At 37.7% G+C, this 25,571-nt stretch overlaps 1 protein-coding gene across 2 annotated transcripts in view; it reads left to right on the plus strand.

Moving 5' to 3' along the window:
- The first annotated feature begins 336 nt into the window (after positions 1–336).
- Positions 337–25,571, plus strand: part of PLA2G4A (phospholipase A2 group IVA) — a 159,112-nt gene continuing 133,877 nt past the window's right edge. For both annotated transcript variants that reach the window (XM_081225468.1, XM_081225469.1), the window contains exon 1: positions 337–423. The gene's annotated coding sequence lies outside the window, so the exon portion shown is untranslated. The remainder of the gene's footprint in view (positions 424–25,571) is intronic.

The following is a 25,571-nucleotide window of genomic DNA, read 5'->3' on the forward strand; positions in this document are numbered from 1 at the left end:
GTGTTACATTCTCCAGTATGCTCTGGGTTATCCATCTTTTCAATTGAGTTCTTACTTGTTTGGAAAAAAAGGAGGAAGCAGTAACTACTTAAGGACAAGAAGTATTTTCAGACACACACATACATAGACTCCATGTAATTTAGGACTGTTTAACTTACATATTATTTAAGCATGTTTTCTGACTTCAAACTCCTAGTTCTGTTAAGTAAACATTTACATTTAACATATTAGCTGCTCTGAGTACAACGCTTTTCCTCCCTTCCTCCTTAATTCCACCTTAACATATCTGCAAAGAGGAAAGGAAACCAGATCACATTTTAGCCCCTCCTACCAAGGATAAGACTTGAACTTCTCTGTGGTCCCGGGCTGAGAAAGGATCCTGACAGAAAGCTAGAGGCGTAAAGGAGCCTGAGGAATCTCATTGTAAGTCTGGGAACTGTAAGCAATATATTTACTCTTCCCTCGCTCGCTCCACTTCTCTCTCCCGCCCTCCCTAGCTTTTAGTTTGTATCTTGCTTGGAAGGAAGAAAGGACGAAGGGAAGCCTAGGATTCACCGCTGCGAAAAGTCTGCACGTCCTCTGAGTTTTGAAATGAGATACAGATGAGGGACCTTAATTTCCTTCTAACAAATGCCAGTTTGCTTTCCGGGGTCTAAATGCACTGTGGAATCCGACGATAAGGATTTCCTTCATGTACAGCGCCGAAAGAAAGCGAACGTTCAGAAAGGCAGTAAGGGCTCTACTTAGCGCTCCACGTGATGCCACCCGGTGGTTGCCTATTCCCATTATTGAGCAGCCTGCTCTTTGACAGCCCTAAGGATCTTTAGCGAAGAAATTTATCAACTAATTTAAGGTTTAATTAAAAAATAATCATTTCGGTTACTTATGCAAAGCATTCCTGGGTATTTAATGTGTGGCAGTGTTATGCAAAAAAAACAAACAACATTGAAAAATTAATTGTATACTGACTGGTATTCTGATTCGTCCTTCTAAGTTATTTGACATGCCAGGAGAACAGAGCTCGAAACAAGATATTGGAAAAGATTTGCTCAAATAAAAAAGCTAAGTTTTGAGTGTGAATACTATTTTAGTAATTTTGTATTGGAAGCATTTGTAAAAAAAAAAAAAAGGCATTTGGATTTGAAATAATAGTGGTTTAACTTATTTAAGTTTCCTAAAACTTGCACTCATTTAAATCTTAAAATTAGTCATTTTTACCTCAAAAACTAGGACAAGAAATGCTCTTTATGTTTGTTGATGATGTAAGCACTTATTCATCTAAGGCAGATGGAGAATACTAGAGGCGGACCATTTGGATGGGTGTCAGTTCTAAGTTATGGTATTTGCATATATGACCCTTTGGGTTCAAGGAGAATTTCTGTTTTGTTTTGTGTCTGTTTGCTGCATAAATTTGGAATTGTAGCCTAAGAGATGTTTGCAGGGAATAGTAGTGAAAGAAACCTTGTTAAGAGTTTTAAAATTATGTTCTAGAGATCTCTAGACCTTGCCAGTCAAGTTTGATATTGGGATTAAACAACAGGTATTTGTTTCTTTCAGTGAGCAGAGGAAGAGTTAAATTTTAAATTAAGCAATAACTGTGAAATGCATAGAGAAGTGTTTAATCTGCATTTGCTCAAAGCAGCTTTACAAACTTCCTGTAGGGGAAGCACATTTTATGGGACAAGAAACTAAGAAACCTATTTAGTAATTTTCCTTGTCCCAATTAAACATAAATGAAAAATATCTCAAAAGTGACTTGCAATGTTAAAATGCTTTCTTTCTTTCTTTTTTTTTTTTACATTTTACTTTTATCAGTTTCTTGCTAATAGTACCTGATAAAGGTCATCCCACAGAGATACTTTGGCCTGTGTTTTCAACCCATCAGTAACATTCCTAGTGTCTCTGCTTAGAAAGCAAAGTCATAAAATGAAATCATTTGCATTAAAAAAAAATATGTTCCAGGAATAAAAAAGAGGAAGACAGAATTAGCTGTGTTTCCTTTTCCTCTCTTACGTCTTTTTATTTACCATCAGTTGTTTTCTTCCTCTTGCTTGCAGATTTTATAGCATTAGCTGTTCTCAGCTTCTTCTTTTTTGTTTGTTTTATCACAGACCCTTTTACAAATCTTATGAAAGCTGTAGACTCCTTCCTAGAATAATGACACTTATGGTCCTCAAACATGCACAAATTTTGAAATGCCTTTAAGAATTTCACAAATCCCCCAAAACGATTCATGTCGTGTGAAAACATAGTATTTCTTAGAATTTCAGAGCTTTCTGATGATTTCAAATAATTAGCAAATTATTTTACTTATGAGTAAAGAACTGGCTTACAGTGAATATTGCACTTATTCAGTTAGTGTTCTGGAACTCTAATTGGTGTAATAGAAAAACTACTGCCTGGAAACCAAATGACCTAGATTCTAGACTCCACCCCGATAGTAATTAGCTGCACAATATTAAGCTTGCCATTTTTCTGTAACATCTGATACTTTTTATTGCTGAATGCAATAAGTAAAACATAATAGGGAAGTAAGATACAAGTTATTTTTTATTGGATTGTGGGATGTCTATATTTGCTGCTTTTGTTCCAAAATTCCTAACGATATTTCCCAGCATAATTATGTTTTATAACATTCTTGTTTATTACAAAGATAGTTCATGCTTATTGTTTAAATCCTGTTACATATAGAAATTGCAAAGAAGAAAAGGAAAATTGAACATATAGTCCCTGCCAGGGGTAACTACTTTAAAAAATTTTTTTATTTATTTATTTGGTTGTGCTGGGTCTTCATTGTGGCAGGCGGGCTCCTTAGTTGCAGCTCGTGGGCTCCTTAGTTAGGGCAGGTGGGCTCCTTAGTTGTGGCACATGGGCTCCTTAGTCGAGGCAGGCTGTCTCCTTAGTTGTGACATGCGAACTCTTAGTTGCGAGGGGTAACTACTTTTAAAATTTTATTCATTCAATCAAAATATTTATTGGGTAACTAGCATGCATAAGCACAGAGACAAGGAATTCATGTATATACATCTATTTACGCTTCTAGACATTTTTCTACACATACACTCACATGTAGATTTTACAAAGTTGTGATCACACTTGTTAAAAGATAAACTGAGGCATATTAAAACTTTTGAGTTCACTTGAGCAAAAATTGATTGTCATGGGGCAGTGCCCAGCCAGAAGTGGTCAGGAGTACTTCACTGACATGATATGTGGGAGAGAATTTTATAGAGAAAAAGCAGAAGCAAAATAAGGAATTTATGGATTGGCTACAGCTTAAAGCTTAGTTGGCTGTTTGTGAATGACTGTCCTTAGGTTTCAATTTTGTACCTTCAAGGCATTTACCGGCTTAGATTTTGGTTTGCTGATGTAGGCTGCAGTGGCATTAGAGTCACCTTAGTCTAATGGCCTCCTTGTTTAATTAATTTAGCACACTGCTGATGCTGTTTCATAACATGCTTCCACTCAATCATGAGATTTTCTCTTAAAACATATTTTTATATTCATGTGTTATTTTATATTCATTCATATCTTAAATATTACTAAGTCCCTACTATGTGTCAGCCACTATGCAAGTGATGGCAATCTAGCCATGAGCAAGAGAGTATGGTTCTAAGATGTAATTTTTAGTCTATGGAAATGTTGTATTGGCTGATTATAAATTGCTGGATATTTAGGTGGATTAAAGTTTTCTACTATTATAAATAGTGTTTCATTTAGGACCTCAATATAAATGTTTGTATACATCTTTGTTTATTTCCTTTGGATAGATTCTTAAAATGCATCTTTCAAGTTCTAACAAAAGTTCCACTAATTACAGGTTATGAGATCATAAGCCAAATGCTTTACCAAAATTTTCTTTTCTCAGCTGTAAAAGAATAATAATAATAATAATAATAATTGAGTATTTGGAGGATTTAAAAAACATTTAGCAAAATATTGTAGAGTACTAGTTATTATTTTTGCCATTTTGCTCTTGAGAAAGATCGGATCCATTTATCAGTATTATAAGAGAGTAGAATTTCCCTAAGCCAACATTGTGTTATCACTCAAACAGAACAAACAACAACAAATCCAAAAACTGAGACAATTGTTATATGAAAATGGTATCTTGTTTAAATTTGCATTTTTTTTCAGGAATAAGGTTGAACAATTTTCATGGTGGACACTTGTATGCCTATGTTTACGCATTGCATCTTTCAACGTGATTTTAAAATGTTTTTTCAGTTTTAATTTCTAATATGGTAAATATCAGTGGATATAACTCACATAATCAAAGGCCCTTTGAGGTCCTCAGTAATTTTGAAGAGTGTTAGGGGCCTTAACATGAAAGGCTAAATTTTGAAATGGAAATAGAAATTCTGAAAAAATTGCTTTTTTCAAGTTTAGAGGATTGTTCTTATTGTTTCCTGATACCTTTGCTTTAACAATGGGTGAGATGCATAGAAAAATGAAAGCAAGTCATTTTTATTCTCACAGTCTGTCATCTTCTACAAAATTCAGGGAGCTTGAATAGGTTTCCGAGAAGAGGGCCAAAACCCTTGTAGAATCTCCCACAGCTTTAGGAACATCCAGGCTTGCTTAATGCAAGAAGATGGAGCTAGAGATAGGTCTAAAAGTTACAGGATGATTCTTTTGAAAGGTTTTGTAAGAAAAATGGTGTCCATGTTTGTCAAGAACCAACTTAGAGAAAATGAATATAAGCTTTAGGCCATTCATCTTGTACTCCTTGGCAACTAGGGCAGTGACAGTTGGGAGAACCAAAAGGTTGGTTCAGGGGTTCTTTCCAGAGAAGACATTAAATAGAGCAGATATTGTTCCTGCCTTTTTTTTTTTTTTTTTTTTTTTGCGGTACGCGGGCCTCTCACTGTTGTGGCCTTTCCCGTTGCGGAGCACAGGCTCCGGACGCGCAGGCTCAGCGGCCATGGCTCACGGGCCCAGCCGCTCCACAGCATGTGGGATCTTCCCGGACCGGGGCACGAACCCGTGTCCCCTGCATCGGCAGGCAGACTCTCAACCACTGCGCCACCAGGGAAGCCCTGTTCCTGCTTTTTGATACCACTATTTGCCTGAGAAAAAGAGATGTGCCCAAATTTTGCTACTCTTGCCATTCTGTGATTCTCAGTTTTTTGGATTCTCTGTGATTCTTAGTCTACCCTCAGAACAATTCTTTGAAAATACAGTTTATCTCTCCTCTATACAAATATAAAATAAGCTTAAATATTGATAATTCAGTGCTCGCCATAAGCAGATTTATGAACTGCACAACCAGTCTGATCACTTATTGAATGAATTCAAATAGCTTTAGAGAAACCCAGCAATCACCTATAAGTGATCCCGGTCAGAGTTTAGTAACCACTGAGTCAAAGATGAAGAGCTGAGAGATCAAGTTGCACTCATTTTCCTGGAAGGGAAAGGGAAAGGGAAGGGAATGCACTTGTAAATCAGCTGCTCCCTTTTCCTTAAACTTCCTCTTCATTTGCTTGACTTCTGGAGTCTATAGGGAAATTTAGGTATTTTAGGTAACAGTATGTTTTGAATTAGAAAACAAATATCTAGGGCTTCCCTGGTGGTGCAGTGGTTGAGAGTCCGCCTGCCGATGCAGGGGACACGGGTTCGTGCCCCGGTCTGGGAGGATCCCACATGCCGCGGAGCGGCTGGGCCCGTGAGCCATGGCCACTGAGCCTGCGCATCCGGAGCCTGTGCTCCACAACAGGAGAGGCCACAACAGTGAGAGGCCCACATACCACAAAAAGAAAACAAATATCTATAATATGTGTAATTTCAGTATTCCATAGTACGAAAAACTCATGTATTTATAACACTCAGGTTAGTTTTCATTTTATTATTTAATTTACAATCTGTTTTCTGATTACCTAGTTTGAGAAAAATATCAGAGGGACAGTACTACCTTTCGTTTGCATAGCATTTTGTGGTTTATAAAGAGATTGCTCAAGAACTTTATTCCCACAATAACCATGTAGGTTAGCAGAGCAGATATTCACATTTTGCAGATGTGAAAAGATATATCTCTGTTGGAAAGTTAAATAGCTTATTTAATATCCGAGTCTTATGATTTCCATTTTGATGCATTTTGTATGCTTCAATTAACTAATTGATTGGTTTATATTTCCAGTTTTGATGCACTTTATTTAAGACTGTCAACCTCCTCCTATTTGTTAACATCAGAAAAATTATAGGGGAAGAACCAGAAAGTACACATCCTAATGCACGTTTCCATATTAACTCAATTGTTCTGCTCTTATAACTGGATTACTGATTGACATAATAGAGGAAATTGCACAAATTTAAGAATGATTGAAGAAGTAGCATATGATTTAGAATTTCTTATTTTGTAACTATTTAGCATTTTATAAAGATATATGCCACTTTAAGACAATAAAGTATATGAAGTTTAATCCAAAAATACAAAAGAGATGTATTATGAGTTGTATAAGAAACACTAATTCTACCAATGGTTTTACTTTCATTTGGTAATAGAGCATTTTTTTTAGAATATTCTGAGTATAACCTACAGAGCCTATGGTTCTTTTTGGCTCATTAATCCTGGTGGTTGGCATAAAACATTTGTATCAAAATGGTTACTCTGACCTTGGATTTATCATTTGTAGAAAAAAATCATTATTATTTTACCTTTCCGAACAACCCAGTAGCTTATGGTATACCAGGTATTCCCTTTCAGTAGTAAAAATCAACTTTAGTTATAACGTTGGCTTATTATACATATGTATAACTTCATAACAAATAATACATAGTAGGTCATGTTTGACTGCTAGATGCAACTTCACCACTAGAAACATTAGGTCAGCAAATGGCTTCTGAATTTCAAAGTCAGTAAATTGACACACTTCCTATTTGCCTCATACTCTTACATCCACAGCTTTAATAAGATAAGCAAGTTGGGCGCAGTACCTCAGCAATAAACTGGGGTGTTAGACTCCCTATGTATTCTTGTGGGATTCCTGGATCTGTAATTGTAGAAGAGACAATGTCTGCCTGGGTTAGTCTAGGGGCAGGAAAATGGTGTCTTTAAGTTTTCTTCAGGCTCTCTCTTATTTTTCTTTTAAGTAATTAATTAATTTATTTATTTTGGCCGTGCTGTGCGGCATGCAGGATCTTAATTCCCTAACCAGGGATCGAACCAGTGCCCCCTGCAGTGGAAGTGTGGAGTCTTAACCACTGGACCACCAGGGAAGTCCCCAGGCTCCCATTTGTTATTACTTGAAACAAAAGGGTAATCCATTTTGTGGACTGTTTACATGTAGTTGATGCAATATTATGAAAGTAGTAAGAAAACTAATTTAGAGCAATTAAGTAAAAATTTATAGAAAAGTACTCTGGAGTAAAGTATCTAAAGATGCATGCAGTTATGAGGATATGCTGTGTAGATTCTGGCATCTATAATTAAGATATCTTAATATCCATCAGTCCCTTGTTATTATCTACCACAAAGCTCAAACAGGTATCAACTTCCTTCCCATTTAACTGTCATGAAGAAGAGGCAGATGAGTTTAAAACCGGTTGAGGTCATGAACTTAGATCTCAAAGAGGTAGCACTACGGCATTTCTGTAGGTCATGGAATAGTCTTCAAAATCACTACTTTCAGTGTACAATGGGAATTCATGTTCAAATATAACTTCAAAGTATCATTATATCATTGATTAGTAGAAGATGCTATTAACATATTTTAGGAAGATTTCTCACAGCAAATTTAAATTCTAATTTAAAGAGATTTCTTAGTTAATTAAAAATTTAGTTGCAAAATATTAAGATGGTTGCTTATAATCTGCTGCTTGGTACTTATTTTTTGAGGTAGTGACAATCAGGGATTTATATTTAAAAGTCCACAATGTTTATATATATTTTTTCTTATCCTTATCACTGACGATCCCTCTGTTGTCAATGAAAAGCAATAAAAGAATCAGTTTTGTGAAACTCATTCAGTGTTTGCAGAAAATTTTACTATCTGCTTAAATTATGTGTTAAATTGACAAGTTGGCTTGGTTGATTAATACCTTATGAGCTATTGTCACAATGAAAAGAACATTCTTGTATGAATTACAATTTTCTGTGAAGAAAAGAATTTCTAGATACTATTTCATGAATATATGTAGCATGCCTAGGAAAAGAGTAGGGAAAATGTACCTTTTAAAATACTTAGAAAAGGAAGAGGTATTAGAAGCAATTTAGATAGTCTGTACTCTCTTTTTCACTTAAGAATTTTACCTGTTGGGTCAAGGAAAAAAAAAGGCAGATGCTAATATAATCCAGGAATTTTTTATCACTGGGCTGTGCATTTAGTCCTTCACCAGTTCAGTATGTTTTAATTAATACGAACTACATGCTAGGCACTGTCCTACATTTAGGGCATACATGGGTGAATAAAGAGTTCATTCCCTCTTGGAGGAGAGAGATGATAATTAAGCAAATAATAAACAAATAATAAAAGAAGCAAATGGACTTTAATAGTACAGGCTAACCTGGGGAGGTGAAGGATGGAAAGGTTTCCCTGCGAGGTAAAATTTAAGCCGAGATGTGAGGGATGAGAAGCCAGGTGTGGGAGGTGCCTAGAGTGAGGGTAGTGTGGCTCAGATGGGGGCTCCAGGCAGAGAACAGCATTTGTAAATGAGCCTGGAAAGGAACAACCAAGATATCAGATGGAAAACCAGTAGTTAGGATGATGTCATGGGAACAAAGGAGGGAAAGTGCTTCCAGAGAAACAGAGGATAGGAAAGTGATGACCATATTTGAAAACTTGGAGGTCATTAGTGGTCTTTTTTAAAATTTTTAAATATTTATTTATTTGGCTGTGCCAGGTCTTAGTTGCGGCATGTGGAATCTAGTTCCCTGACCAGGGATCGAACCTGAGCCCCCTGCATTGGGAGCATGGAGTCTTAACCACTGGACCACCAGGGAAGTCCCTCATTAGTGGTCTTGATAAGAGCAGTTCCAGTGGAGTGGTGGGGACTCAGTGAGATGGCAGAAGGGATAGGAGTGGAGGACTCTGAGGACATGGATAGGTACAGTGGGAACAAATGGCCCTTTAGAGAAATCTGTCAGTAAACCCAGCATAAAAATGGAGACATGGAGGGAAAAGGAATATGGAGTTATGGGAGACTGTAACAAAGCTAGCCAATCAGATTTCCCAGTAGAAGGTAAAGGTTGATTATTCAGAAAAGAAAGGCATGGCCGTCAGAGGGAAGTACTTGAAGAAGATAGAGGGATTTTGCCTCTAAAGAGCCACGTGTGGGTCTAGGTCCCCAACAAAAGGAGGAACTCTGCCTCCTTCATGACAGGAAGAAGGAGAACCCAAGTGCCTGGGCAGAGGAGTTTGCAGATTTGCTGGTGGGAAAATGGGAACTTCCCCCTGGTGCTTTCTGTTTTCTCAGTGAAGGGAGATGAGGTCACAGCCAATAGTGAGGGTGAGGTGAGGCGAGAGACTTGAGGGGGAGAGGAAGGTCTTTCTAACATGGGACTTCAAGGGCACCAGAAAAACTTAGAAAGGCGTTGTGTAGTGGGGAGAGCCTCTTTGAGTTCTGAGAATGTAAACCTAAGATTAAAAACCAGTCTGCCAGGTTAGGTCGTTTTTCTCTAGCTATGTTTTTTTTTTTTTTTTTTCCACTAGGTTGCAGATTTATTACAAAAGATATTAAAGGATATGAGTCAACAGCCATCTGGGCGAGGTATGTGAGAAGGGGCTCTGAGCTTCCATGCCCTCTTCAAGTACATCGCTTTCCTCTCCACCATGCGTTCACTAACCCAGAAGCTCTGAACCCCATCCTTCTGGGTTTTTATGGAGGCTTCAGTACATCAGCACAGTTGATCAAAGTCACAATACCACATATGTTTTGATGATTTTTACTTGAATCGGTCATTTATTTGTATGACCATAAAAGTGGTATTAATAAGTTTATTTTCATTGTCCTCGAGATCTGTTGAACTCTGAATCTAGATTCAGTCACTAGGGCTGTGTGGTACTTTGTATCATCTGCCTCTGAGTCCTGAAGTCCTGTTTACTGTCTCCAGAAGATGAAGAAGAAGGTGAAGGTATGTTTGGAAGGTTATGTTGCCAGGAAGAGAACTGATCTGGAGTCCAGGCTGATGACATCAAATACACTGAATTTGTCTCTCTGTTCACCTTGTTCTGGCTCCAGGGAAATAAAACAGTCACTAGGGAGTGCCATTCTGTAAACCTTGAATGCGCCCATCTCAGAGATCTTGTCCCTGGTTTTGTCTTTGGGCTGGAGCTTCTTCGGGTTCTCTTTTTTTCCGGATATGGAGTCTAGATCTTCGGTTTTGAAACCAAATCTGGACTCTTGACTCTGGAACCCCAATATCTTCAGCAAGTTGCTGTCTGGAATCAGTCCCAGGATAAGGGTTTTCCATGAACTCATTCATGAGAGTTTGTAATTGGGAAGAAGTGTAGCTGGTACGACATCATCTGTCTCTCACACCTTGAATGTTCTCTTCAGGGTAAACTCGGTCTTGTCTTAAGTCTAAGTTCTTCTCAGGTCTTTTCGGGAACCTGTGCCTAGCTCTTTGATTCTGAAACCATATCTGGATCCTAGACTCTTCAGTGTTGACTTCCAAAGCAAGTCTTTGTTTGAAGGCATAACCTGGGTAAGGTTTTTTGTTGAATGCATTGATGAGGATTTTCAATTGCTCTTCTGTGAATTTGGTGCGCCTGCGTCTACACTTTGTTGCCACGGCCTTGTATGGAGAATTGTCTTCGGCCATCTTGGAAGGGAGCTCCGAAGCCTGGTTCCACCAAAAGAGAGATGTCTAGCTATGTTTAAATGCTAGGAGCAAACCCAGAGAAGCCAGAAGTCTGAGTTTTGCTAGAGTGGGGTTTTTTTTGTTTGTTTTTGTTTTTGAGTGTGAGTTTTTAAAGAAAGAAAATCTGGAAATCCTTAAAATGAACAACCAATACACTAAGCAAACAAAACAAAACACCTAAAACAAAAATGCGTAGAAATTCATGAACTTGTAGAATACAGATCTTTTTATCTAGGGTAATTATTAACTAGTAAGGAACAGTCACAAATTGGCTTGATTTCCAGCATTTAGTCGGCAGGGATTCAGTCTTTGTTCCTTTCAAACTCTTGGCTTCCTTGCCTAGCCAACTGCTAGGCCCAGTTCTACACTTCAGCAAATCTCAATGCCTTTACCTGTTCTAGGAGCCATCATGCTAGGCTCCGTTTCCTTCCTAGTTGCTAGAATTGTTTTCAGTTCTGAATGTTTAACCGTGGCCTTGCCTGCCTTTCTTGGATATCTAGCTAAGTTCCTGTGTAGAGTTTATATCTTACCCCTCAACTTTGCCTACTTTACTCCTGCACTAAGGCCACCTTGGTGCTCCCTGAAAGACAGTGCTTTGTAGACTTGGAACCATTACAACTCTGCAATGTAAAGAGGGCTGAAACATTCAGTAATAATAATTGACCATTGAAAAAGAGGGTCTTTCTTTTTTTTTTTTTTTTTGCGGTATGCGGGCCTCTCACTGTTGTGGCCTCTCCCATTGTGGAGCACAGGCTCCGGACGCGCAGGCTCAGCGGCCATGGCTCACAGGCCCAGCCGCTCCACGGCATGTGGGATCTTCCCAGACTGGGGCACGAACCCGAGTCCCCTGCATCGGCAGGTGGACTCTCAACCACTGCGCCACCAGGGAAGCCCGAGGGTCATTCTTTTACAACTCTGTTAGCAGGATGTTCTTTCTTCAACCTGACAAAAATCTTTCATTTTGCAACTAAAAGTCATTTCCTTCTTTTTTTTTCAATCTTTAGAGTTTTAGAGAACAGCTGGTTATCATAATCACCATAATCAAACTGATATTCTTTTTAAGAACTAAAACAATTTCATTGAAATACTGATTCTTGTATTTCCTTGAAGTTAAAAAAAATCTTCTTTTAATAAATTTTTAATTCATTAGCCATTTCTCATAATTCCTTCTATTGAAGTGCTTTAGTTTTACACTGTTGATGGCCAGGGGCTTCCGTGAATGGAAGCAGTGAGTCTGTGTGGGTCAGGCTGGGCAGGGAGGTGGGGAGGACAGATGCACTTGAGTTTGCTTCTGGCTCAGATGTTTCCCAGATGCACTGCTTGGCACTCAGGAGATGCCTCTTTGTCCTCATTCCCTCCCTACCTCAATAAGACATGTCTATCATGTGTTGGAAAGTCATCCTACACTTTATTCCTGGTTCTACCCATATGTCCTTAGGCTGTGGTATAGATATAGTTATCGAGCTTCTTCCTGTCCAAAATGAAGGGGAGCATGTAACATTGCTTTTGTTAATTTCATATTTTTACAAAACCCATTGAGGCATTATATCTCATCAGCAGAAGCTCAACTGAAACATTCTTACAGATTTTATTAATATCCTTGGCACTGTTCTCCATTGTTGATCAAAGGTTGAGGAAATGTATATTTCACAATTTGGAGCAAATGAGTATTTCTAGTTCATTTCAACCTGTGTTTATTATATGTAACACCTAAATATTCAGGTTGGGCTTACATGTTTATTATGGTGCTAGCAGAGTACAAAAATAACTTAGTTTTCTATTGCTTTACCCTTTATAGTACTGAAAGTCCTTCTGTCTTAAAAAATTTTACATTGAACTTTAGACTTGCATAGATGTACTCCACAGAAGTAGAGAGAGAAAACCCTTCAATGCATACACTGAGACCATTTAAGAGGTCTACTAGGCTGCATAGATTCCATGTATTTCAATATAATTGGTTTTCTTTGTAATCCAGAGTTTTTATTTTAAGAACTTTATAGTGTCAGACTATATCATGGGGTCTGTAGGCTTCACCAGACTGCCAAAGGGATCCAAGGCATAAAACATATTAAGAACTCCTGAGAATTTCCCCTCAAATGCATACTTTCTATGTACAGAGTTCTTAATCCTGCAAAAGATTGAATTTCCTGTTTATTTCAAAAGTGAATTGCCATTCACAGTGTCTAGAAGCACATTTCTAAAACTTCTTACAACCTGAAAAAAGAATGATGAACTTGAATTCCTATTGTACATTACACAATCCAGGACTTGTAGAATGCTCATGTCATGGTTAGTGGTTTAACTTCCCAGTAACCCATGAGATGGGTGGGTGTACAGTGCCTCTGATCTTCCACAACTCCTGCTATTTTTTTCTGTCATTTTTTTCCACTTCAAGATCATAGTCAACATCCATATTTTAATTACAAGATCAACCTCATGGGCTGCTTGAAATAGTTATCCTGTTAGTTGAGAAGTAAAACAACTTCAAAATGTTATAACTCATCCAGTAATAAAATGGCTCTCATGAAACATTTAAGCCAGCATGACGGTTTTCCTGGGGGTTTTCCCTGGACTGTTTTCTTTAGAAAAAGATACGGCCTTCCCTGCTGTGGCAATCTTGGGTACGTCATAAAAAGAGGCAGCAACTAAGGAGGGAGTGGAACCCTCAACAAAACACAGATACTCCCTAGGGGAGCATATTTGCAAACCATCTGGTCTGGAGAGAGAAAGTTGTAGAAGTAAATGCACTTTTCAAAGCCCATTCCTTTTCCTGGCATTTTGTGCCACATTGTTAGGTATATTTCAAAAGCGTTAACACTGATACCTCTCCAATATCAGTTTCTTTTAAGTAGAAGGTAAAACATTTTCCATTTTCTGAAAATGAACATAGTAAACACTTGTCAATGTGGTATTATTCCTTAGTGGTCTGTGTGGGAAGAGGAATTTTTAAAAACAATCCATGTTGCATTTGTAAGTCAACATCTTATAACTATGATTCACATCTAGAAAAATCTAAAAGATGCAAATGGCTCTTTTTCAGCATTATTTGACCAATCACAGTGAAAAATTCAGTTGTTCATTTCCTTCAGATTCATATCTTGAGCCTACGTCATACCACCAGACAATAACTTGGCCATTTAAAATACTGGTCAAACTAACTTGTATACACATGCTCTTTTAATTTTGGCTAAATTCTCTTTTTAGCCTGAGTATGCTGGTTGGGGATGGCGGTGGGGAGAGGAGAGGGTGTAAAGAAAGGGCACCTGATTGAGAGTGGCGAGAGGAGTTCAGCTGTTTCCCTAACTGGGTGAATTCTCTAGGTTTGTTTATATCTTTAGACCTCAGCTTACAAATTTGCACAAGGTCTGTCTAGGTGGTGATTATGACTGTTTCTTCCAATTCCAAAATTTTCTGACCTTAAAATACAGCCAGAGTGACTGCTTGTTTTTGGCCACTGAAGAGGTGAAATGATGGAAAATAACAGCAAACTGGAAGGTCAGAGAAAGAAAACCAGAAAACTGGCTCTGGAGTGAGGAGACATTCTTGCTTTGTCTGTAATGCAGCATGTGAAACTGGGCCAGCCAGTTTTCTGGCCCTTAAAATAGTCAGGTTTATCTGGATTTGTACTTCCCAATTGTGAAGTGGTAAAACAAATTACATTATGCGTTGTGTTTCATTTATGTACTCTGTGTGTGTGTGTGTGTTTGTGTGCACTTTCAAAATAACCAGATGAAGATGAGGGAGGCTGGTCCATCTAAATAACGCTGTGCTCTCTCTCCTTCTTTATCTCCTCACAATCCTAGTTTAGGTTCTTGTTGTATGATATCTGGACTCCTCTGGCTGGTTGCCCCTCCCTCCTCAAATGCCACTTTTCTCCATTAACAACTGTATGCATCTTTGTTTAACTGTTATATTTATATTATTGAACTGTGCTACAGACTGAATTGTGCCCCTCCCCATTCATATATTAAAGTCCTAACCCCCCAGTCCCTGAGAATGTGACTGTATTTGGAGATCAGGCCTTTAAAGAGGTGACTGAGTTAAAATGAGGCCCTTAGGATGGGCCCTCATCCAGTTGACTGGTGTGATTATAACAAGAGGAAATTTGGACACCCTAAGGACACTAGGGGAGCATGGGTACAGAGGAAAGACCATGTGAGGATTCAGGGAGAAGATAGCATCTTCAAGCCAGGAGGAAAGGCCTCAGAAGAAACCAAACCTGCCGGACACTTTGATCTTAGCCTTCTGGCCTCTAGAACTGTCAGAAAATGTTTCTGTTGTTTAAGCCATGTAGGTTGTGGTGTTTAATTATAGTAGCCCTGGCAAACTAATACAAAGTGTCACTTCCACCCTGTCCCCTCTCTCTTCCTGTCCTTTAGAGGCTTTTGCAGAATGGCTGAATGATGTAGAAAGAAAATCTAGTATGAGTCAGAGGGTCAGGATTCTAGGGCCAACTCAACATTTGTCACCCAGATGACCTGAGGAACGTTGCTTAGTCTTTCTGGGAGACAGTATTCCTTGTAAAGTGTGAGTAAGGGGGACCATCTGCCTCAGTTTGAGTTCTCAGTGATTTTTAGACAAATCACTCATGCTTTATCTCTAAAATGGCAATAATAATCCCTCTCTTATTACGAAGACAAAACAAGATGGCGTACATAAATCACTTAGCACAATAACACCGGCATCTGGGAAATGCATAATGTGAACTTTTGAAATTAAGCATTCAGATTAGTAATTGCTGAGATATCTTCCAGCTTGTCATTCCAGGTTCTATAATTACGCTCTACTTCCCCTTGATTATTTCTCAACCCAAAACCTCATCTATGGTCTAATCAGTTTTCCCCAGTAATCCATATAAATTCCAAGTTTGTTGATTCATCCTTTAGTAAATAGTAATTGGGTGATCACTCGGGGCCCAACAAGAATACAGGGAGAAGGAGACAGAACTTCCCTCTTGTTGTTCACAGCTAGAGGAGACATACCCTCTAAATAATGGTGATAGAGTACATAACTCTGCGGTAGGAGATACCAAGGAGAAATACAAGAGTCCTAACCATGTAGATAAAGAGATGGTTTCCTTCAGAGAGTGAGTTTATACAGAATCCTGAAGGACAGGAAGAGACTATCCTGCACAGAAGGTGTGTGGGGGAGGGAGTTCCCTGGTGGTCCAGTGGTTAGGACTCTGCGCTTTCACTGCCAAGACCTGGGTTCGATTCCTGGTCCAGGAACTAAAATCCCACAGGTCGCATGCAGCACGGCCAAAAAATAAAAGGTATGTGGGAGAGAAGTAAGGAGGGTTTTGGGTGGCTGGGTGGCACCGGTGAGAGCCTAAGATGGGATGGGGCATCTCCACTGTGCCTGCAGCTTGCTGTTCATGGCCTTTTCCTAGAGCACATGTTTCTACCCCCATTTCTAGACATCTAGGCCCTTTTGTGGTTTCAAATATCAGCTCAGATATTTGCCTTTTCTAGCAAGCCTTGTTTATTTTAAACCAGTTGAATCTTTCTCTGTTCTGAAACTCCAGTAGATATTCCATATATATTTGTCAGGTTAAATAATGAACTTTCAATAATACAAATTTGAGAGATGAAGGAGCAGTGTCAGTGGCCTAGGAATAAAAGCAGAGTGGAAAAATTCAATTCATAAGGAATACTGTGGATGGACATCAGTGAGGGACCAGGCATCTCACTGGGGGACCTGAGAGGCATGTACCATACTCTTGGGTTCCTGGCTTGAGAAATAGACCCAGTTCATTAATCTGTGCCTTTGTATCTGGTGGCATGCTTGTCTATTTCCTTGGGAACAGGGCAGTTCTCTTAACAGGTTTTCTGTATTAAACTTAGGGTACAGCCTAAGAGTTCTAATATAAAGCAGCTCATGTACTTAATTCTTATTGTTTCTTCATTCCTCTGTGCCTGTGGATGATATCAAACCCTTTGCTTAGCCTAGGTTTTAAAAAACCAACAGCAAAATAATTTAAGAATTTAAAACTTTATTAATGCCCTAGTAACTTTAGTAATGCCTTGGTATATATGAATGAAGATGATGGAAACAATAATGCACTTCATGCCTTCACGCTTTTAGAACATCCTTTTATATCCAGAATAATGGAGAAAGCTTTGAATTTTGAAGCAGATAAATCAGAGCCATATATATATATACATATATATATATATACACACACACACACATATATGTATGTATATATATATATATAATTTAATGGATCAGAAACAGCAGGACTTTTTAATCTCTATTAAAACTCATTGTTGAGTATGATAAAGTACACAGTCTTTATAAAATGTGCTCAACAAATTTGCCTACTTGAATTTCTTAGAAATCTCCATAGAACCAAATAAGTCTCAGGAATTTGGGGGAAAGCATCAGTTTCCTAAAAATTCCTAAAAATGTTAATTTTGTATATTTATGACTCACTAGGTACTATGCTTAATGATTGACATACTTTTTCTCATTTCATCCTCCCACTGCCTCTGTGAGGTGTGGGGACAATTTCCCCTATTTTATAGATAAAGAAACAATCATAATTGTTTTGGGGCTCCATGAACTGCACCCATATAAGACAGCAAACTTGGGCTTCCCTGGTGGCGCAGTGGTTGAGAGTCTGCCTGCCGATGCAGGGGACACGGGTTCGTGCCCCGGTCTGGGAAGATCCCACATGCCGCGGAGCGGCTGGGCCTGTGAGCCATGGCCGCTGAGCCTGCGCGTCCGGAGCCTGTGCTCTGCAACGGGAGAGGCCACAACAGTGAGAGGCCCGCGTACCGCAAAAAAAAAAAAAAAAAAAAAAAAAAAAAAAAGACAGCAAACTTAACTGGTCAATGTTGTGTGTGTTCTGATGCTCCATCCATGACCTGTTCCCCATCTATCTCCCTCTCTTCAGGCCTTCCTATTCCCTAAGACACAACAATATTGAAATTAGGCCAATTAATAACCCTATAATGGTCTTTAAGTGTTCAGATGAAAAGAAAACTCATGTGTCTCTCATTTTAAATCAAAAACTAGAAATAAGTTTAAACTTAGTGAAGAAGGCATGTTGAAAGTTGAGATCAGTCAAAAGCTAGGCCTCTTGTACCAAACAGTTAGCTAAGTTGTAAATGCAAAGGAAAAGTTCTTGAGGAAATTAAAATGCTACTCTAGTGAACACATGAATGATAAGAAAGTGAAACAGCCTTATTGCTGATATGGAGAAAGTTTTAGTGGAATGGATAGAAGATCCAACCAGCCACAAACTTCAACCAAACCCTAATCCTGAGCAAGGCTCTAACTCTCTTCAGTTCTATGAAGACTGAGAGAAGTGAGGAAGCTGCAGAAGAAAAGTTTGAGTCTAGCAGAGGTTGTTTCATGAGGTTTCAGGAAGGAAGCCATCTCTAAAACGTCAAAGTGCAAGATGAAGCAGCAAATGCTGATGTAGAAGCTGCAGCAAGTTATCCAGAGGATCTAGCTGAGATCATTAATGAAGGTGGTTACACCAAACAACTGATTTTCAATGGAGATGAAACAACATTCTAATGGAGGAAGGTGCCATCTAGGATTTTCATAGCTAGAGAGGAGAAGTCAATGCCTGGCTTCAAAGTTTCAAAGGATAGGCTGATTTTATTGTTAGGGGCTAATGCATCTGGCAACTTTAAGTTGAAGCCAGTGCTCACTTACCATTCTGAAAATCTCAGGGCCCTTAAGAATTATGCTGAATCTACTCTGCCTATACTCTATAAATGGAAACACAAAGCCTGGGTGACAGCATATCTGTTTAGAACATGATTTACTGAATATTTTAAGTCTACTGTTGAGACCTACTTCTCAAAAAAAGGATGCCTTTCAAAATATTACTACTGCTCACTGACAATGCACCTGGTCACCCAAGAGCTCTGACAGAGACGTACAACGAAATTAATGTTGTTTTTATGCCTGTTGACACAACATCAATTTATTTGACTTTCAAGTCTTATTCTTTAAGAAGTATACATTTTTGTAAGGCTATAGCTGCCATAGATAGTGATTCCTCTGATGGATCTGGGCAAAGGCAATGGAAAACTTTCTGGAATGGATTCACCATTCTAGATTCCATGAAGAACATTTGTGATTCATGGGAAGAGGTCACAATATCAACATTAAAGGAAGTTTATAAGAAGTTGATTCTAACCTTCATGGATGACTTTTAGGAGTTCAAGATTTCAGTGGAGGAAGTAACTGCAGATGTGGTGGAAATAACAGGAGAACTAGAATTAGAGGTGGAGCCTGAAGATGTGACTGAATTTCGGCAATCTCATGATAAAACTTGAAGGGATGAGGAGTTGCTTCTTATGGATGAGCAAAGAAAGTGATTTCTTGAGATCGAATCTACTCCTGGTGAAGATGCTGTGAAGATTGTTGAAATGCCAGTAAAAAGTTTAAAACATTACATAAACTTAGTTGATAAAGCAATAGCAGGGTTTGAGAGGATTGACTCAAATTTTGTTTTGTTTTAATATTTATTTATTTAATTTTTTGGAGGGGGCTGTGTCAGGTCTTAGTTGTAGCACTCAGGCTCAGTAGTTGCAGCATGCAGGCTCTGTAGTTGTGGTGCATGGGCTTTCTAGTTGTGGCCTGTGTGCTTCATAGTTGCAGTGCATGGGCTTGGTGGCCCCTCGGCATGTGGGATCTTAGTTCCCCAACCAGGGATCGAACCCATGTCCCCTGCACTGGAAGGCTGATTCTTAACCACTGGACCACCACGGAAGTCCCTTGACTCCAATTTTGAAAAAGGTTCTACTGTGGGTAAAATGTTCTCAAACAGCATTGCATGCCACAGAGAAATTCTTCTTGTAAGGAAGAGTCAATTGAGGCAGTAAACTTCATCGTTGTCTCATTTTAAGAAATTGCTACACACACAAAAAAGAAATTGCCATAGTCACCCCAACCTTCAGAAACCACCATCCTGATCAGTCAGCAGCCATCAACATCGAGGCCAGACTCTCCACCAGCAAAAGATTATTATTCACTAAAGGCTGAGATGATGGTTAGCCATAAAGTATTTTAAATTAAGGTTTGTACATTGTTCTTTTGGATACAATGCTACTGCACACTCAGTAGACTACATTACAATGTAAATATAACTTTTATATGCACTGGAAAACCAAAAACTTTTTGTGACTCGGTTTATTGAGATATTTGCTTTGTTGTGGTGGTCTGGAACCAAACCTGCAATATCTCTGTGGTATACTTGTGATAACCTCTTATTTTCCTGTTGTCCTGTAACTCTAGGCAGGGAAAGAGAATGACAAAACACTCTAGTCTGGGTTTTTTTTGTTTGTTTGTTTGTTTTTCACCTTTCCCAGAGAAGTCCATCTTGCCCTGACAACATGACTAACAGGGTTTTGGACAGACCACACAATATGAAGCATTCACTGAAAGTCAACAGTTGCATTGCACAGGCAAGTGTGTGTTGAAAAGTGTATCTGAATTTCCCTTTCAATAGTGTTCAGGAAGTTTCTAATTACAGGGCAGCCAAGGGAAAAAAAAGAAAGAAAGAAATAAAAGAAACTATGAGCTTCATATCTCTTGCTTCAGACTTAAAAGACTGTATACTCACCAAGACTGGTTATTCAGCTTAGTTATAAAAAACAAAAAAACCCAAAACTGCTGTTTTATGAGTATTCACTCATGATATCATTCATGATACATCATTCATGACAGTGGTTATGCAAATTAGTTGCAATAATGTTTCCAGGCTAAGCTACTTGTTTGGGGGAAGATATTTTCCTGGTATTTAATGTGGCTAGGTGGAGAGAAATGCCTTAATTTCACAGAAACCTAAAATATCTACTGTTACTATTAACAGTTAAGGGGAAAAAGGATGAATGGGTGCCTATTTGTAACTGGAACTGAAAATGTCGTCACTGTCTGGCAATAATGATTTTGCCAATGAATGAATTGGCATTGGTCATAATGAATAATGACCAATGATTTTATTCTGAAGAAAGTGAACTTTACCCAATAATTTTCCCATATAACTCCTTTGTTACTTCTTTTGAGCATAACTTTGGAATGAAAATTGTACATATAAATTACATCTATCCTCATGTATTGGACTTTTAAACTATTTTTTTATTTTGAAATAATTTAAGGTAAGAAATTGCAAAAATATGGAACTTCCCTGGTGGTCCAGTGGTTAAGACTTTGCCTTCCAATGCGGGGGGTGTGGGTTTGACCTCTGGTCAGTGAGTTGAGATTCCATATGCCTCACAGCCAAAAAACCAAAACACAAAACAGAAGCAATATTGTAACAAATTTAATAAAGACTTTTTAAAAATGGTCCACATCAAAAAAAAATTGCAAAAAAAACCCTTCCATATATTCTTTACCCAGATTTCCCAAATATAATATCTTGAATAGCCATAGTTCATTATCAAAACCAGGAAACTGACATTGGTAGAATGATATTAACTAAACTACAAACCTTATTTGGATTTTATTAGTCTTTTGTATGTATTAGATTTTATCGAGACTGGCAACCTCTGCCTTTTGACTGGAGGGTAAAATTCATTCACATTTAATATTATAGTTATCTGCAGTGGTTGTTCCAAGACTCCTGGTGGATGCCTGAAATCTCAGGTATGCTGTATCCTACATATATTATGTTTTTTCTTATTCATACCTATGATAAAGTTTAATTTATAAATTAGGCACAGTAAAAGTTTACCAACAATAACTAATAATAAAATAGAACAATTACAGCAATATATGTAATGAAAGTTATATGAATTTGGTCTCTCAAAGTATTTTATGGTACAAATTTAATACCTTTTCCATCTTAGCTAAGCAGCTATCTGCACTGTAGCAGTAACATTTGCAGTTTGATGTGTGACAGCAAAACTAGCATGGATTTCTTTTTTCTTCTTCACAGTTTCACAGATAAAAGATTCCTTCTTACTGTAGATCCTAGCACCCTCAGCATACAATTTTTTTCCTTTCCTTAAGTTGAGAACATTCACCTTTTCATTTATAGGAAGGACTTTACAGTTTCTCTTTGGCATATCCGAATTGCCAGCATCACTACACTTGTGCTTTGGGACCATTATTAAGTGAAATAAGGGTTACTTGAATTCAAACACTGAGATACTGCAACAGTCAATTTTATAACCAGGATGGCTACTAAGTGGCTAATGGGTAGAATACTTTGGACAAAGGGATGATTCATATTCAAGGTAGAATGGAGCAGGATATTATGAGATTTCATCATGTTGCTCAGAACAGTGCAAAATTTTAAACATGAATTATTTATTTCTGTAATTTTCCACTTAATATTTTTGGACTTCAGTTGACCACAGGTAACTGAAACTTTGGAAAGGGAAATATCAGATAAGAAGGGACTACTATATTATAGTTATGGTTGGATTTCCATCTACCATTTTGCTTTCTATTTTCTATATATCTCATTTTGTTTTTTGTTCCTCTGTTCCTTTTGTTAAGTTGGTATCTTCTAGCAGACCATTTTAGTTCCTTTGTTGATGTTTTAACTATACTGTTGAGTGATTTTCTTAGTGGTTACTCTAGGATTTATTTCTAGGTGCACCTTAATTTATTACAATCTACTTTATGCAAATAATAACTTAATTCCAGTAAAATATAGAAACTTTGCTCTAATATAGTTCCAATCCCTCCCCACTCCTTTGTGCTATTATTATCATATATATTAATTCTATATATGTTGTAAACCCAACAATACAGTATTGTAATTTATTGCTTTACATATTCCATTTCTTTTAAAGAAGATTAAGAAGAAGAGAAAAATTGTATTTATAAAATATTTTATATTGATGTATTTATTTACAATTTCTTTCTTCCTATGGATTCAATTAACATCTTGTGTTCTTTCCTTACACCATTATAGCCCCAATTTCTTTCCCTCTTTTGTACTATTATTTTCATATATATTACATCTTTAAGTCCAACAACACAATTTTATTATTATTATTTTATGTAATTGACTTCTAAATCAGTTAAGAGAGGAGAAAAATATATGTATTTATACCATCATTTAAAATTTTCTATATACTTACCTTTATCAGTGCTCTCTATTTCTTTGTGTGGATTTGAGTTACTATCTGGTGTCACTTCCTTTCAACCTGAACGTTTTCCACTATTTCTTGTAATGCATATCTCCTAACAAAAAAAATTATCTCAATCTGTATTGATGTGGGAATGTCTTTTTTTTTTCTTCTTTTCTTGAAGGATAATTTTATTGGATATAGTATCCTTGGTTGACAGTTTTATTCTTTCAGCACTTTGAATATGTCATCCAATTGCCTTCAATCTCCATTGATGAGAAGTCATCTATTAATCTTATTTTGGTTTCCTTGTACATGATGAACCTTTTCTCTTCTGTAACTTCCAAGATTTTATTTTATTTTTGTCTTGGATACTCAACAGATAGAACTCAACAGATAGAATATGTCTAGGTTTGGATCTCTTTGTATTTTTCCCACTTGGAATTGGTTGAGCTTTTCAACAAGTTTTTAATCAAATTTGGGAAACTTTCAGCCATTATTTCTTCAAGTATTTTTTCTTTCCTTTTTTGCTCTCCCCTCTGAGATTCCACTTGCATATACATTAGTATAGTTGATGTTGTCCCCAGTCTTTGAGGCTTTGTTCATTTTTCTTCATTATTTTAATTTTATTTTTCTGTTCTTCAGATTGAATAATCTCTATTGAGGCACCTTTCAATTCACTGATTCTTCTACAAGCTCACATCTGTTTATCCTCTCTAGTAAATTTTTCAGTTATTTTTAAAATTAATTATTATTATTATTTTTTGGCTGTGTTGGGTCTTTGTTGCTGCATGCAAGCTTTCTCTCGTTGAGGCAAGTGGCGGCTACTCTTCATTGCGGTGCGCGGGCTTCTCATTGTGGTGGCTTCTCTTGTTGCGGAGCACAGGTTCTAAGCGCATGGGCTTCGGTAGTTGTAGTACACGGGCTCAGTAGTTGTGGCTCATGGGCTCTAGAGCGCAGGCTTAGTAGTTGTGGTGCATGGGCTTAGTTGCTCCGTGGCATGTGGGATCTTCCCCAACCAAGGCTCAAACCTGTGTCTCCTGCATTGGCAGGCAGATTCTTAACCACTGTGCCACCAGGGAAGTCCTCAGTTATGTTTTAACTCCAGATTTTCCATTTGGTTATTTTTTCTAATGTCTATATTTCTTTATTGCTATTTTCTATTTGATATGTTATTGCATCATACTTTCCTTTAATTCATGCTTTCCTTTAATTCTGTGAACGTATAACAGATGCTGTGAAATATTTCTTAAGTTCATAATCTGGGGCCCTTCAGAGATAGTTATTATTGACTGCTATTTTTCCTGTGTGTGGCTCACAAGGTCACAATTTCCTATTTTTCTTTTTTGTTTTTAGTGGTTGTTGTTGCTGAAAACTGGGTATTTTAGATTATATATTATAGCAACTCATGGATTCTGATCCTTTCTCTGGGAAGGTTACTGTTGCTGTTTATTTGTTTGTTTTAGTGACTTTCCTCAGCTTGTTCTATGGAGTCTTCCCCTACAACGTTCAGACTCTGTGTCAGCTCAGTTATTTTCCATTCTTGTTTTTATTTTTAAGCTTAGTAAGGTAGGAAAAGAGATACCCCTGAATGGATTTAAAGAACAAAAGGATGTTGCTCTAGGATTAAGTGCCATGAGCGATGTTTTTAAATATCTATTTGCCTTGTAGTTTCTAACCTAATAGACCTGGGCAGTTAGCTGTTGTACACATGCTTCCTACTTTTGGCTTTAATATATAAAGAGCCTCTATCCAGGTCTTGATGCAGGGTATGGTAGTGACAGTAGTAGTGGTGAATAGTTGGGTGGTAAACACAGGGGTTATGAATGGAGTTGCTAGAAATGAGAAGTGGAAATAAAGTTGCTGACACCAAACTTTGGGCGCCAGTAACAAATTTCCTCTAAACACTTTGAGTACTAGTCTTACACCTTCTGAAATTTCACTTATTCTGCTTTTTTTTTTTAATTAGAGAGTGATATTTAACATCCTTTGACGTTAAGGATAATTAGGAATGAAAGAGAGAGACATCAAAAGAGAGTGTCAGTGCTAGTCTGTGAATTTCCTTCATAAATAAACCTGACATAATGTAATATCCATCCATTCATCCACCCATCTATCCAACAAATAGTTATCCTGAACCTACTATATTTTTAGGCATAGCGCTAGGCAGTAGGGATGGATAACTCTATGAACAAGATAAATGTGGTCACCGAATTTATGCACCTTTAATTATCTCAGGAAAGACAGACATTGTATAAGTGGAATGAAAGGCTTGAAAGAGAAGTACAAGGTATAAATGGAACCAGTAACAGTCAGACCAAACGTATTCTGAAGGTCATGGAAGGCTTCTCTGTCGAGGTGGCATTTAAACTGTGTCCTGGAGAATGGGTGAGCTATATCTAGTAACATCTGCCTACAAGGCTCTACATGATCTGTCCATGACTATTATTTCCAAACTCATCATAAGCCATTTTCACTCTTGCTCACCATTCACCAGCCACTTGTCTTCTCTCAGTTCCTCAAATTGCCCGCCTGGAACACTATATTCTAAATTCATTCCACCTCACCTTCTATAGTTAGCTCCTTTCCAGAGATCAGGTCTCTGGTTATTCTCTAGTTCCACTTTTTGCTTGTTTCCATCATTTTGTACAGCACTGTTTCTAATTGTTTAATATTTCATTTAGCTGCTTTCAAGTTAAACTGGTACTTCAGAATGAACAAACATTTCT

This window comes from Mesoplodon bidens, assembly GCF_964165515.1.
Source record: "Mesoplodon bidens genome assembly, chromosome: 2".
NCBI lineage: Eukaryota > Metazoa > Chordata > Mammalia > Artiodactyla > Ziphiidae > Mesoplodon > Mesoplodon bidens.